Source organism: Haemaphysalis longicornis, unplaced genomic scaffold, assembly GCF_048455015.1.
Source record: "Haemaphysalis longicornis isolate Haplotype H1 unplaced genomic scaffold, Haemaphysalis longicornis Haplotype H1 scaffold_13, whole genome shotgun sequence".
Classification (NCBI taxonomy): domain Eukaryota; kingdom Metazoa; phylum Arthropoda; class Arachnida; order Ixodida; family Ixodidae; genus Haemaphysalis; species Haemaphysalis longicornis.
This window is the reverse complement of record NW_027526233.1, coordinates 90,329,104-90,344,079: the sequence shown is the minus strand read 5'-3', so window position 1 is coordinate 90,344,079 and position 14,976 is coordinate 90,329,104.

The window sequence follows — 14,976 nt, the reverse complement described above, 5'->3', positions numbered from 1 at the left end:
ACAGAATATTCATGTCGTGGTATGGCCCTGTTGCATTCAATACAAACGGTTAAGCGTTTGTTTACACTTGTTTCGTTTGTCGTAAAATGTCCAAGCAATCCGGCACTCCGCTGGCGGATCAGCCGGCGAGCCGACGCTGAGCAGACGACTCATCTCTTTGCCGGAAGTGCGTGAAAAAGCCGCCCAATAGCAGAATGTCTAGCTCATGACGAACATCTGGGAATCGATGATGTAGACATGTGAAGATGGCGGCGTCCAAAAACACGAAGGAAAGGGTGAGAAAAAAGCGACAAACTTTGCAACAAAAGTGTGAGCTTTCCGCTGCGCGTAAAAGAGTAATACTTGGCACAGATGATGTTGACGACCCAATCTAACGATTGCGCTAGTCAATTTAGTGTGCTCAAAACGCCTTTCAGGGCCCCTTTAAGATATGCTTTACGTGAATCTTACGATTCTGCAACTGAAGCAGTGTCTCTCGTATACTCGAAATGTATTTCGGCAAAGCTTTTTAATACATTTAAAATGTATTTTAAATAAATATTTTTCCTGCATTGAGAGTGTATCTCTACCATGTTCGTTCCACAAACCTACAATGCATTTGAAATATATTTCGAATATATTTGTAGTATATTTCTATGCTTCAGCACACTTTTAAAGTACACTCAGAGTGCTGCTCTGAATGTAGTTGGGTAAGCGTTTTTTTAAATATTTACAGTGCATTTGGTCCTAGATCGTTTGGCGGGAAGGAATACATTTTCAATATATGCTGAGTGCCTTAAGCGCGCGTTTATGAGGTTCACTACATTCCTAATCTATTTGTAGGGTACATAAAAGCACTGTATTTTTTCCGCTTTTTTAATAACGTATTATCAATATTTACTAAAATTAAGAAAATGCAATTTTTAATGCACTTGAAATACATGTACGAATATAAAGCATATTTGAAATGCACTTCAAGCATACTCGTAGGTATTTCAAACGTATTACTTTTCGCTAAGGGCCCTTATCATCCCTCTCCTACTCCTCCTCCTCTTTCCTCAGTTACACTCAACCTGACGTTTGAGCCGACAGTAACTTTCGATTGATTGATTGATTGATTGATTGATTGTAGGGTTTAACGCACCGACGCAACGCAGGTGGTGAGGCGCGCCGTAGTGGAGGGCTCCGGATTAAATTTGACCACCTGGGGATCTTTAACGTGCGCCAACATCTCGTACACACGGGCATTTTTGCTTTTCGCCCCATCAGAAAAGCGGCTGCCGTGGCCGGGAATCGAACCCATGACCTCATTCTCAGCAGCGCAACGCCTTATCCACTGAGCCATCGCGGCGGGTTACAGTAGGCTTTCACTTCCTGCCTAAACAAGCATATAGTCTCGCACAGAACCTGCGCTTCTTTTTTCTATCTTTAGAGTAAGGGAAAGTCCATAGAAGTAGCTCAAAAGCGTTTTAGTAACCCCAAAGGTCCGCTAGGCCGAGAAATGTTCGTGAAAAATAGGAAGCGACCAGTGCAAGAGTAGAGCGCATGTGGGAGAAACCTGATGGGGGTGACGGAGGCATAGGGGCAAACATTTTTGTGTTTAGGCAAGACGCGACCTCATGCCGGATCTTCCTTCAGCAGTGTCACCAGTAACCTCCACTGGTGTGTTGTTCACTTTATAGTTGGCTTGTCACTGACGATATTGAATATACTATTGAAGTACTTGGCCAACTGATAGCCTCGCAAGGAAATTGTACGGAAGTAATTCTTCGTAATGCTCTCGTAATAATTCATTTTGGAGACAGATTGATCACCTCGGCTGCGTAAACGTGGAGGCACTCAAAATCGTGAAGAAAGCGTTCGAATGCGCTAGATTCGCTACATTAAAAAAAAAGCTGTGATACATACGTTGCCTGTGTGAGAATATGTTTGTGGTAATGACATGGACAAGAATATGAAAGCGATAACTGAAAGCATGCTCTGACGTTGTATGGAAACAGCGCGTAACGTTCCTTTAAATCTCCATGTTATAACACGCATACGCGTTTGATCACACCCACGGAATACATTATTTCCACTTCAGGACGCGCCCAGCACGTGATTTCGTACTATTAAGGTATTCACAATCGTCGTATGCATAGCTTGGATTCAACAACCTGCGTACAACATCGTAACGCTTGTATTATCCTCTGTGCATGTCATTAGAGTTTTTATGCCCTGGGTGCCAGAAATATAGGGCTTCGCAACTTCCGTGGTTCCCACAACTTTTGATGAATAACTCACGTCATTTCAGAGCATTCGCGTTTCATATAAATATACATTAGAGCGTAAAACCTCAGCATAGCCTGTAGCTATCGTAAAATACATATTTCGAATCCTCGAAGGGTTCTTTTTTTATCCAGGTACTGAACTCTTAGGAAATATAACTGAACTGAAGCGTCAAGGATGTTCCACTCACAAATGACGAAACATCGTGTTTTCGGCGAAGTAGCTGGGTCACAAGACATTGTGGCACAGGGAAGTATATAGTCATGCATAGCAGGGCTAAGGGTGATGTTGTTATTACGACGCAAATTTAACAATATTTATTAACACAGCACATGTCTCAAATGAAAGGCTGATGTAAATCAGTAGCGCCACGTGTATCACGGGCACTTAGCTGTATGCTAGGAGCATATGCATGTGCTTGGTAGGCTGGGAAAAAGAAAATAATGACTTGTCTACATGCTCATTGCCTGTTTTTGCTTTTATTCATAGGTATCACGCCTGAAGTAACCAGAGTGGCACAGTGCTTCCAAACACCACACGAATGCTAGTTAGATCAATTGCAACAGCTGCCATTTTTTTTTATTTATTTTAAAAGAATGCCCTGACGTCGCCTTTGCGGCGCTAACTTAATACCCTCGTGTGATGTAAATGGAGCATGTAGGTATACCTTTTTGTTTAAGCCAGCTTGGGCGCGAAAAAAATGTTTGAAGTTGATTTTAGCATCCCACACACTAACATTTCAGTTAAAGCAAGTCTCATGTCAGCAGCCCTACCTGCTTTATCAGAGCTTATAAACTAAAGGAGAGATTTTTGTGCCTATAATGGCCTTCATTAGCTGACTCACAGAAAGGGAGATTCGCCGTAGAGGTTACTGCCACCCCCCCGGCCCTCGCGGAGCTACATACCATGCTACTGCATGCCATAGAGTCCCCGCGGACAAGCAGCTTGTTCTCCCGCACCATTGTATTTCCCGTCCACCGCGACCACTCCTTTTAGAGGTCGTCACGTACATACACGCAATTCTCTGTCTGGAGATCTTTTCTACATGGGTGGCCGCAGAGAAAACGAGTATTCCGCGTCCAGATGCTTGTCGTTCGTCTTCGGACCTTTGTTGGCCAAACAGGAAAGAAGTAATTCGTGGCCAGACTGTTGCCGTTCGTGTTCCGCCTTCCGCTGGCCAAATGGGAAACGATTATTGCGTGGCCAGAAACTCTTTGTTCGCCAACAGACGTATGGTGGCCATGGAGAAAACGTGTACTTCGTGGGCAGATGCTTGCCCTTCATCTGGGGACCTAAACTGGCCAAACAGACAACGCGGCCCCCGTGGGCAGTCGCTTGCAGTTCGTCTTCTGACCTCAGCTGGCCAAAAAGGAAACAAGTAATCTGTGGCCGGACGCGTGCTGTTCGTCGTCGGACGTGTGGTGACGAGTGAAAAAACATGTTCTCTGTAGCCAGATGTTTGCCTTTGGTGTAAAGACCTCGGCTGGCCGAACAGACAACAAGTATTCCGTGACCAAATGCATGCCAAAGAACATAAGTTCTCTGGCAGTCCAAACTTTGCCAATGGCCAAACAGGCCAAGCATCGGCCAAAAATAAGCCAAAGGCTGGCCACGTTTTCTGTGCTGCCTGGGGAGTGAATGACAAGAAATTTGTGGAAATGTTCTGATTTACCTTTAGCTAGTACTTCGGTGCGGCCCCTTTTTTAGGGGGCCGATCATTGGATTGGGGGGATAAAGAAAATGCCATGCGATATTGGAAAAAGCAGGGGATGGCGGTACTTCCTTCGCTCGGTTTACCCTGATGCCGAGAGAGGTCCCGGAACTCCGTGCGTGTTTAACAGACAGGGAGCCCATCCGCCGGAGCTTGACCTGTGCTCCGAAGGCCACTGTTTGCGGTTTCTGCCCTTCACCTTACAACTCGTCGCCACGGTAGATTACAGCAAGAGTATGGGGGCTTGGGGTCCGCGGTGTCGCCAACACCGTCACCAAGATTACTCAAGGTGCCCCGTGCGGGGAGCTACGGGCTGTTATTGGCACGTCTAAACCCTCAGCTCCAGGTCCTAACAACATCACGTATATAATAATACAACACCTCCACGAAAACACTCTTTTAACACTCCTCCACCTTTACAAGATAGGGCTTTGGGGGCGCTATTCAATGTCTTCTCTGGAACCTATTATAGGCGCTTTTCTGAAGGAGGGGAAGGCTTCTTCGTCACCGAAAGCTATCGAACCATCATCTTCACAATCGAGAAGACGATCAAAAGAAGCCTTGTGTGCTTGGAATAAAATCGTTTTGTTGGGAGCAGCCAGGCAGGTTTCAAGGAGGTGCGATCTACATACGATCATCTTACAGCATTGGAATCCTTCATAAAAATGCCTCGTTCATATATTTTTCTGCATTACAATATTCTTTGACATGTTCAAAGCCTACGACACTGCCTGGCGATACAGAATCTGGATCTTCCAGACCCACGTGTATCAGGTGTGGAAAGGGCCTATCCGTAGTTCACATACTAATCACATTCAATTCATTTGACACAACACCCCATAAACAGTTTCCCGAATTCTCCAGACGACACGTACTACTGCACCAATCATAATTTTTAGGCGACGGAGCAATGTTTTCTGTCCGACGTGTTGTTAAGTTCTTAGCAGAGATCAAATTCCTATACCTCTTGTCTTTTCACGCATAATCATCCTGGCCCTATGCACCAGCCATCTCCATTGTCTTTTTTATTTGTGTGACTTTTACTTTTACTTACAAGATTTAGTATGTACTGCCTCATCACTCATTAAATAACTTGTTCCCTGGCGCACTTAGCCCTTGGTGGCCTTCCGCCATTAAAAACCAACCATCATCATAATCTGCTCCTTACGAGTGTAATTGTGATAACAAAGCACTGTAAAATAGAAATGACAAAAAATGCTGGCTTCACGGCAACAGCCAACGTCATATTCGTATAATTACAAGATTGGAAAATAAACAAGTACATCAATAGGATTTCGCTCACTTGGATGTGGAAAACCTGCTTTACCCGATTTTTTAAACAAGCCATGGAGCTCTGGTCAATGTTCAACTGTTCATCTACCATACCCGTCTTCAACTTAGCGAAAACTTTTCACATTTCTCTTTCAACCTTGCGTTCTTCCATATTTTATTAATCTCCTGTGGATCCCTCCTTTACAGCGCGCGCACCTCAACGGACTTAACACTGGGGAATCTATGAAATACCCGTTATGTTATGCTTTACACAATATTTCTTCTAATTCTACCAAAATGATCGTTTTCTCACTATACCAATGCTCTAAATAAAGTGTTCTCATTTCTTTCGAAATACGGTTATTTTTGGCGTTGTTTACCGTATTTTACCTTTAGGCTTAACCTATAGGGCTCGCAAAACTTTATCTTTTGATTGTCTTGTTTAATGGACTGCTTACACAGGCTGTTGCTTAGATGTGCGTGTCAACTTCCCTCTTCAAATTTCAGTATTTGGTTGCTAGGTAGTCTGGATAAATGTGCACTTACCTGCCAGTGACGCTTTTGTGACACTTTTAACCTCATGTGTACATTTCGTCGTATTGGCTAATTTTGATGTAATTATCGAGTGTGCGCAACGGTTGAGAAGCGGGTCCTATGCAGTATATTCGTTTCAAACACAGCGGAGTTTTATGGTCACTAAAGTGATTTGCAAACATCGCGGCAGTTCTGGCGCAAATCGTTGTCTGGAGTCTCTAGGACGTGTTTCGAATACTCTCGCAGAGTTCAGGCGACTTGATTCAGTAGAAACGTCAATTCGAAATTACTGTCCTTCTCTCTGCTACCTCCTTGGGAATTTTCAATGACGCCAAAACGAGGTCGCTCTAGTTGACTGCGCTACAGAACGGCACGCCGAATCTCCGACAGAGCCAGTCGCCAACATTCGTTCACTCAAATAAAACAAAGCCACGACACGTTTGTGTCAAGAAGAAGGTTCGTTTATTGTTTCAGACTGTATCAACTGGTAAGTCAAAGTAGCTGCACACAAGCGCACTAGCGATGCTTAGCTTACTGAAGGCTAGTAGAAAAATGTAGGTCCAGTTAAGGGCGGGACAAGAGTAATAGGAGGTACTTTATTTGCTAAGAAATCAAAGTCAACTCAAAATTTTATTCAACGCTATAAACCAAGGTGCAGGAAGCATTTTTAGCACAGATGCCATCAGAGATGACAGCGCAGATGCCAGCAATACGACCACACATTCCCGATCGATTTTCTATAAAGAATGCAATCGATAGGGCTGAGACGTTTGTGGGCGCCTACCGCACGACCGTTATTCCAGAAATAGACTTCTAGGGTACATCGAATGCTAAAACTAAATAAAAATCTAAACATGCTGTACAACATATACTTTATATTTCCACTCGTGACAGCGCCGCCTAATGTCCGAGTTATCTGGAGCATAATATATTACGTATGTTGTTTTGACTTCGAAATTGAAATCGCCGATCGTGGTTGGTTTTTTTTTTTCAAGTGGATTCGTTTAACTTCGGCAAATTTTTCACTTAATTCACCATTCACTTAGCCCTTTCTGTGGTGAAAAGTTAATTGCTTCACGAGCGAGGTCGCAGAACCCGTGCAGACTGACCCTGACGCACTAGCGAGTTCCCACTGGAGTGGTGTTGCAATGAGCAACGACTGCCTGCGGGCGCACTTCCGAATCATCTGAGTCTTGTCCTGGTGCAAAAACGACTCTGATGATAGAGCTCGAGCCAGGCAAGCTCCAAAGTTGGGGGAAAGTGTATCGCATTTGAGCTTCCCCGGTGACGCGGAGGGCGTTCATCAACAGCGTACGCCTCGGCTAGTGATTATTACGATTGAAAGACGTGCAGACATGATTACCTTAGCACTTTACAGCTTAGCAAATGCCGGAAGCGTGGAATACCTATGGCTGAGATGTAAAGAATGTTCAACCAACGATTAAGTCGCGTGCCAAGCATGTCGTTTCACAGAAGCGAAACCAAACTGGTGTGAATTCTAGCCTTGAACGTCGTCCAATCTCTGTAGCACATCGTATGAAAGTCAAGGCGTTATTTGGTGCAGCCGCCGCAAGCTTATAGAATATCCCCCTAGCGGTCGCATAAACGATAACAAGACTTCACTTCTGCCAGTCTACGCAATAAAAAGAAAAACAGTAGCTTGCCAAATTAACTTTATTGTGCCTTCAAGTTTAGTCCCTAACGTCCCAATATCTGCAATAATGCAAAACTAGATTGTCACCTGAGAAAATTATAATGAAAAAAAAAATGACCACCCTAAGGTTTATTTTCTGGCGCTTTTCACGTTTCTAGCATCTGCAAAACGCACACTATGCTTGTTTTACATGAATGCATGTCTTTACTTCTATCTTTATTTGTTAACATATTTGGTACGCATAGATATTCAAACTTGAGGCCCATTTTTCAATTGTACGTGTAAGTTTATGCCTGTTGTTAACATATTGGTTAAGCATAGATATTCAAATTTGGGGCCCATTATCGAATTTTTAGGTGTCATTTATTATCCTGTGCGACAACAGAATATTGGAAGCCGTCGTAGCAGTTCTGACCAAAACTCAAACCAAACGTATACTTTTTGCGAATAAATATTTTATGTTCCTTCGTTTTGACAGTACGTATAATTCAGAAATTCTGTCGCAACTTGTAAAGTACGGTGGTATCAGTGAATGCTTATGTTGTTGCAAATATTTTAATTTCCTGAAAAATATATACCGAGTACCAAACTTCAGCCAACGCCACTCTTTTGGGCAGTGGTTGGTATAAACCCAAACTGTGCGAATGGGAAAGAGCCGTGCCAAATGGGGCAGAACAAGCCGCTGAGAAAGGGCCGCGAAGCGAGTACCGTGGAGAAGTGAGGCGGAGATCGCACTCAGGTAGAAATAAATAACAGTGGCACGGTTTGGTTGAAGTAGGACTTTTAGTAACGGTGACAGCCTGGAGCACGGTGCAAATGGGGGCCCCTGTCAAACGTGCTATGCATGACCTTTTGATTGTGTAGCTACGGAAATGAACAAACGCTCGCTTTAGGCGATGTGAAGCAACTAAAAAAAAAGCTTGTGAGGCTGCTGTCGAGGCGCCTAAGCGATTTTGGGCGCAGCCCCGTGGCTTAAGAGAACATCATACATCACATTACGGGGAGGTTCAACTCTGCATGAGACCTTTGTCGTAAGAGGTAGGCAAAAATACAAATATCTTCTGAAATTTTCTACAAAAAAATTTTGTCTCGGCATACAAATTTTAAATTTAGAGCTTTCTACATTTAAAAAATGTATGTTTAAAGACCTAATAAAAAAGCTTGTGTGAAGCGCTTTTCTTCTTTCGCTCTAATCAAAGCTATTTTGGCTAAAAATTGTGCAAAATTACCATAACATATTTTCTAAATTTTGTTTTAATTTTCAGCTTATTCAAAATCTATAATAAGGTTTTTAATGTCGTTAGAGTTATCCCTGCTTTGTCACTTACGTTGTTTAGAAATAACATTGCATGTTGAACGAGTGGCGCGGTGGAAAGGTTGGGGACTGCGTATCTTCTAGCATGTCCTGCATTGTACATAATGTTATTCGCTGCCAAGTTCCCTATAGACCGATGGGCTGACGCTGTCCTTCCTGCTGTAGACGAAGTTCGCGTGTGACATGCATGAGGGAGTATATTGACAATGTCTCCTAAAAAATAACTCTGACTAGAACGTCTTCTGCAAGCTCGCTCTCCTTCCTTGGGATTTTTGTCTCTGTTCGTAGGGAGGCGCTGTTCGTACAAAACAGGCCTGCGCGCGGCTTCCGGGAGCTGACTCCGTGGCCTTTGGGTGCATATGATACCTTTTCGACAGCACATCGTCACCTCTGCTATATGCCAAGACGACACCAAAGTGGCTTCTTAATCGCTGTTGGAGATAACAAATTATTGAATAAATCCCTATTTTTTAAATTAATGTTAGACTTAAATCCGAGCTTCACACGATTGCCGGCAAATACGTTTAGTTATCCAAGAATATTTTAATTGGTGGGAGTGAGGTTTCTGCATCTCTTATTGCAGAGCCAGTATTGTATTTCATTCTAGCAGTAATGCGGTGCTGTTGCGCACCAGGATGCTGTTTTAGTTGCGAACAAAAGCAACCAGGGTGTCATTTGATGCAGCGCGAGCCCATTTTTTGTGCGTGAGAAGTTGCTGTAAGCAATATTAGGAGACGCCTTTCGAGCTGCACAATGAGGGAGAATTGTGGTATACAGTGCCTGCACTTTCTTACAACTGACTTCACAAACTTCCCCAGACGGAATTTTAAGCCTACTTTAGCGCCCTAGTTTGTACGGTGAACCGATGCAGAACCTTGCGGAAAATATGGAGAACGCGACAGCGGCCACTGTGTCCTCGAGCACGACAGTGCCCACAATGTCCGAGGAACTGGTTCCCTTCCTTCAACATCCCGAAAGCACGAAAATGATAACTGTGTCCGCAAGCATCCCAGCGGCAACGGTGTTTGGTGAACTGCTGACGACAACCCAAAAGCACGGCTCAAAGCACAACGTGAAAAGATAAGCCTATACCCTCAGGTGCTGCCTTGTCACGCGGACCACGACGAAGCAAAAATGAACTGCCAGCCAGGTATCCACAATATAAACACAGTTGCGGCCGTAAGAGTAGCGGAAGCGAGCCGATGAGACATCTCGTTCAACATCAGCAAGTGGAAATCGATTAACCAACCGAGAGGGCTGGTACATTTCCGCGACACAAGTGGAGGCGATCTATGCTAAACTTTCGCTTAAGACACGGACAACTCTAAAGCTCTGTTTCTCGAAACACATCGTAAACCACGAGCAATAAAACCACATATAGCGAGACCCTAATGCAAACAATAGGAGACGGATAACGACGGTATATTCATACAAATGGGAAAAACTGAAAGTAAAAGACGACGCCCACAATACTGCATTTGTAAACTAACGTCCAACGCTCAGAAGGGTAATTTCAAGACACTCCTAATAATTGCCAGATAAAGAAATGAATGCCACAAGGTCGCAAACTCCGCTGAGGCATAGCATCTTACTCAACAATATCTTCAAAAAGGCGTATGAGCATTTTGCGCTCTAAAGACCTGCTGAAATGGCCCAACAACAAGGTCATCCCCAAGTACCCAGGAGCTGTTCAGAAATATTTTGGTTTTGTTGCCACGTTGAGAAAGAAATACTGACACTTCAAAGACAACAATTGAATGTTTGTCCTCATACCAATAATGGAGCCACAATAGGCTTGAAGTCGCCGCACCACAAACAATACGACGCGTTAATTTGCAACCTCGACATCGGCGCTGAGCTGCAATGCCTCGTGAGTGTCTCTCTCAGCTCTGAGTATGAGTGTTTAGCAATGCCCTGCTCTTATTCCTAAGCGGCTTTCACGGTACGTACAAAATACCTCTAGGGTATCTTTTCACAACGGGGCGTACGGGTGGCCAACTAGCAGACGTCCCAAGTCCAGTGATGCTCAAGCCGTCCGAGATCGCATCGATGTCATACTTGTTGTCACAGGCAATCACAAGATCAAACTGGTAGCCACAGAAGATCTATATTATTGGACACTGCACAGCTGGGATATCTCGACGGACATCGTTCGTGCTGTTTATCAGAGACTTATCCTGAGAAATTTAGCTCGCCGTTCCTGGGGAAAATACATCGGTGAAAAGTGAGTGGGTGAATAAACTTTATTAAGACGAGCTTCAGGCGCTGATGGTTGGGCGCCCGCCGGGTGGGGAGCCTCCTCTAGTCCGGGATGCCGTGGTCCGCACTCGCTGCCCTAGCCCTCTCCACCAGGCTACGCTGGACTGAGAAACAAATTTCTTTTGTGGACCTAAATATGGTCTACAAATTCCAGAAGTAAACAAAAAATGAAATGAGGCTCCTTACAAGAAGGCGCCTGCAGTACTGCATCATTTAAAAGTTGATCGTTGAACTTGCCAGGCAGTTCGTGTCACTCGCAGTAGTTGGAGCCTGACAATATTTTAAAAAGCAGGCCGAACACACTTTATATGTAGAAGTCCCATCGGCAGGTTCTACAATTTAGTATCTGGCGTGATGCACAGATGGTTTATTTTATTGGAAATAAGGAATCGTCAGCAGTACGTTCATTGCAAACAATATTGCTTGCCGCCCGTTCACTGATCTGGATGACGAAATGGACGATTCTCTGGAACATGCTTTCGTGCTTACATAGAAGTTCTTAGGGATACACGAAAAGCTAATAAGTTCTTCAGCAAGGCAACGAACCACACTCTACGCTTCACATCAGTAACAACGCGTGTCAAGCAGTCGGGTATTCACCTGCTCAAGGAAGACTGACGCAATGGCTTGAGCAAAATAAAAAAAAACATTTTCATGTGGACAAAGACCCTCCAAAAAGAACCTAGTCGCGCAAACTGCCAAAAAACTGCAACACACGCCCAAACCAAAAACCCACACTCCAAAAAAGAGTTCAAATCTAAGTAGTACATGCTAACTTGAAAGTGTGCTTGACCTTGCGGCGTGGTGACCTGGATGAACCACTGAAGGCAAGACTCTAATTCGCCAGGTGAGTGTGTTCAGTGGTTGAGCGTGAGTCACCGAATACGTGATGGGGAACGCCTAGGAGTATTTTCCTTGCCTACGCCGAGATACAGGGGCCGCAGCTTTGAACGGTCTACGCGCCCACTCATGCCTGGCCGGCCTGGGCTTTGTACCAGGAGGGAGGCTCGGAACACGCCTCGAGAATAGTCCCATGGAAAAAAGGCACCCGGGCGGCAGCAGCAGGTCCTCCGATGCTGCGCCTGAACGGTTGTCGGTACTCGACGCAAGCACCCGCCTGGCTTGATCACAAACCACGTGCCGACCGCAGTTTTTCCTCCCATTCAATCCGCGATGTCTCACCACTAGCTCCCGCCGACCGTCCCCCTTTCGGGCTTCACACCAAACCTTTTAACGGTGGTCGCTTCCTCCTTTCTTTCTCGTCTTTCCCCGTCCCCATTATATGCTCCGTCATCCTATGTCCCAGTCATCTGCTACCGCTTTCGTCGAGGCACTGTGATTTCAGTCATTTTCACACCCCCTTCCCTGATGGTTTGTTTGAAGCAATTTAACTGGGTACAGCATAAGTCTTGATATAAGTGGTTCGAAGCGCACTGTGTGGTTTCACACTTTCTGCACCGCCACCAGGATACCGTTCCTATTTCTTCCAAGTGTTCGCTACTGTCTCTAACACCATCGAAGGGGGACAAACAACGATATGAGGATATATAGGGAAATGGTCATGTGCACCAATGTTATCGCTGCGCTTCATGTAATTTAGTATAAGTTCACAACCCGCCACTCTGAGGCTTCAGCGAACTAAGCACAGTGCAAGGAGAACCACCCGTACGCAGGTATGCGTCGTGAGAAAATGTTGTGTCGAAGAGTGTGGAAGGGGAAGGAGAGGATGTTGAAATACTCGGAACAAGCAAGATCGGCTAGAGGAAACGGCTGCTCATCAACTGCGACCTTGCACAGCCAGAGAAGCGCGAACGTCAAAGCGACCGTACGGAAGCGCAAGGACGCCGACAGTTTCTGCTTGTACAGCGCGGCCCGCACATTAGGGCTGGACACTCATTCACGCACAATGTCCAAGCACCCGAACTTTGCGCGGGGTAGCCGGGCCATCTTTCCCACCTCCGCAGGCAGCTACAGCAATGTATAGACCACCTGCGCCCATATCGAGGCCCCCCTCGTGTGCACTCCCGCGACCTCAGCTCGTGCTACCTGGTTGGGGCCAGTACATCTTCCGTTCCTGCCACCGTGTGGCGTCATCAGTTACTCCGGCTGATCAAGGCACCGAAGCTTCGGTACCATTTCGCCTGGTCTGTTCATAACGACAGCACTTTCGGCCGACGTTAGCACTGCAAAGTCGACGCTTGCACGCCTAAAGCTCTACCAGAAACCATTCTCGCTGAGCTCGTCTTTATCCTTCTCATAGAGACACTTGTTTAGCTGGGAAGCTTTCGTTTCTGATAGGACTATTGCGACTAAAACCTCAGTTTTATTCTTTATGTCTGTAGTATGTCGGTCTCCCGCCGTTTTGTCTATCACTTTTGTTTTCCAATTTGCTAGAACTACGTGTTGCTTTCCACTTGGCCCCTCACTTGCGCGAGTTTTGTGGTTTATCAAAATCCGAACGCCGATTTCATAATATAAAAAAACACAATCAAATATGGCGTGAATACGACACCTACTTACATAAAGAAATTTAAAATTGTTTCTACTCGAAAGATGTCGAGGGACAGTATAAAAAACATTTTCGAAATCTTGAGGCGGAATCTGAAACGTAACGACGTTTTGTATGTCGGGAGTAAATCTTTCGGTCTCGAAAAATGCTCAAAAAAGAAATAACAACCGGTTCGGCGACATTCACATCAAGGCAGATAGTCCCAATTAAGCAGGCACTCTCTACGAGCACATTCAGCGCAGACAGTATTTTTAACAGAGCAGCAATCAGTGTCAGGGAACACTTGCAGTGAGGCACGCCAATTCTTTTGAAGCACGACATTGCCAGCATAGCAATGATTGGTGGTTTTACTGTTTCCACAATAACAGGGTGCATTGCCTGTGGGGAGTGCATAGCAAGGCGTCAGGCACCGAATAACAGTGCTCCCAATCATTTATTTTTTTATTTTAATTCCTCACCAACCGAGCAAGGTCCTTCTCGGGTGAAGCACTGTGTAGAGGAACATAAAACAGACGAAGGACATCGTATAGGAAGGGAAATAAATCAGAAATAGGTAACACTAAATGCGCATGCTCGGCTTGCGTACAGCAAGCCGAGCATGCACAATGGGGGTGTGGACGGCGCAACAACGACAACGACCAGGGAGAGACACAGCCCCGACCATGAGATGGTTCGCATCTAAAACTAAGTTGCGCGATTTGCGCCAGCCGCACCAATTCACAGCAGGGCGTCAATACAAGGTGCTACGTAATTGGACGATTTCCAACATTAGAATTTCAACCACTCTCGGTTGCGCTCCTGTGAAACAACATGCTTGGAATCCGACGTATTATTGTGCGGGCATTCTCGATATCTCAGTAATCAGCACACCACGCTACTGTCATGTTACCGGCACTAAAATGCGTAACGTAAGCCAACTAGCATGGCTTGGAATCGTAACAATTACTAGCCTATGCGTACGCAGTAGCTGACCGCCCTCCGCATCCCCGACACGCTCAAATGCGATGCGCTTTTTCCCCAACTTTGGACTTTGCCTGGCTCGTACCTGAACCGTAAGAGGACTGTTCGCACCAGAGCAAGGGTCAACTGAATCGGGACTGTGCCCACAAGGAGTCGGTGCTTATGGCAACACCACGCCAATTAGAACGCGCTAGCGCGATAGTGTCAGTATGCACGCCTTCTGCGAACTCGCTCATGGGGCAATGAACGTTACTGTGCCAAAACGGTGCATTAAGTATAGAACAGATTGCCCAAAAATAAAAAAAAGGTAAAAAAACAATGAAATATCGGGGATTCCAACTTGCGACTTGCAAAACAATATTCCTAGGGCACTAGACCACTAGGCAATAAGCTAGAGAAGCGAGCGCTGCAAATATAAATTATATATTATATAGGCAATTTATATTTCTACTTATATTTTGCCGTTTACGCAAGTTAGATCCCTATTTGTAGTATGGTGTTCATGCAGTAGGCGT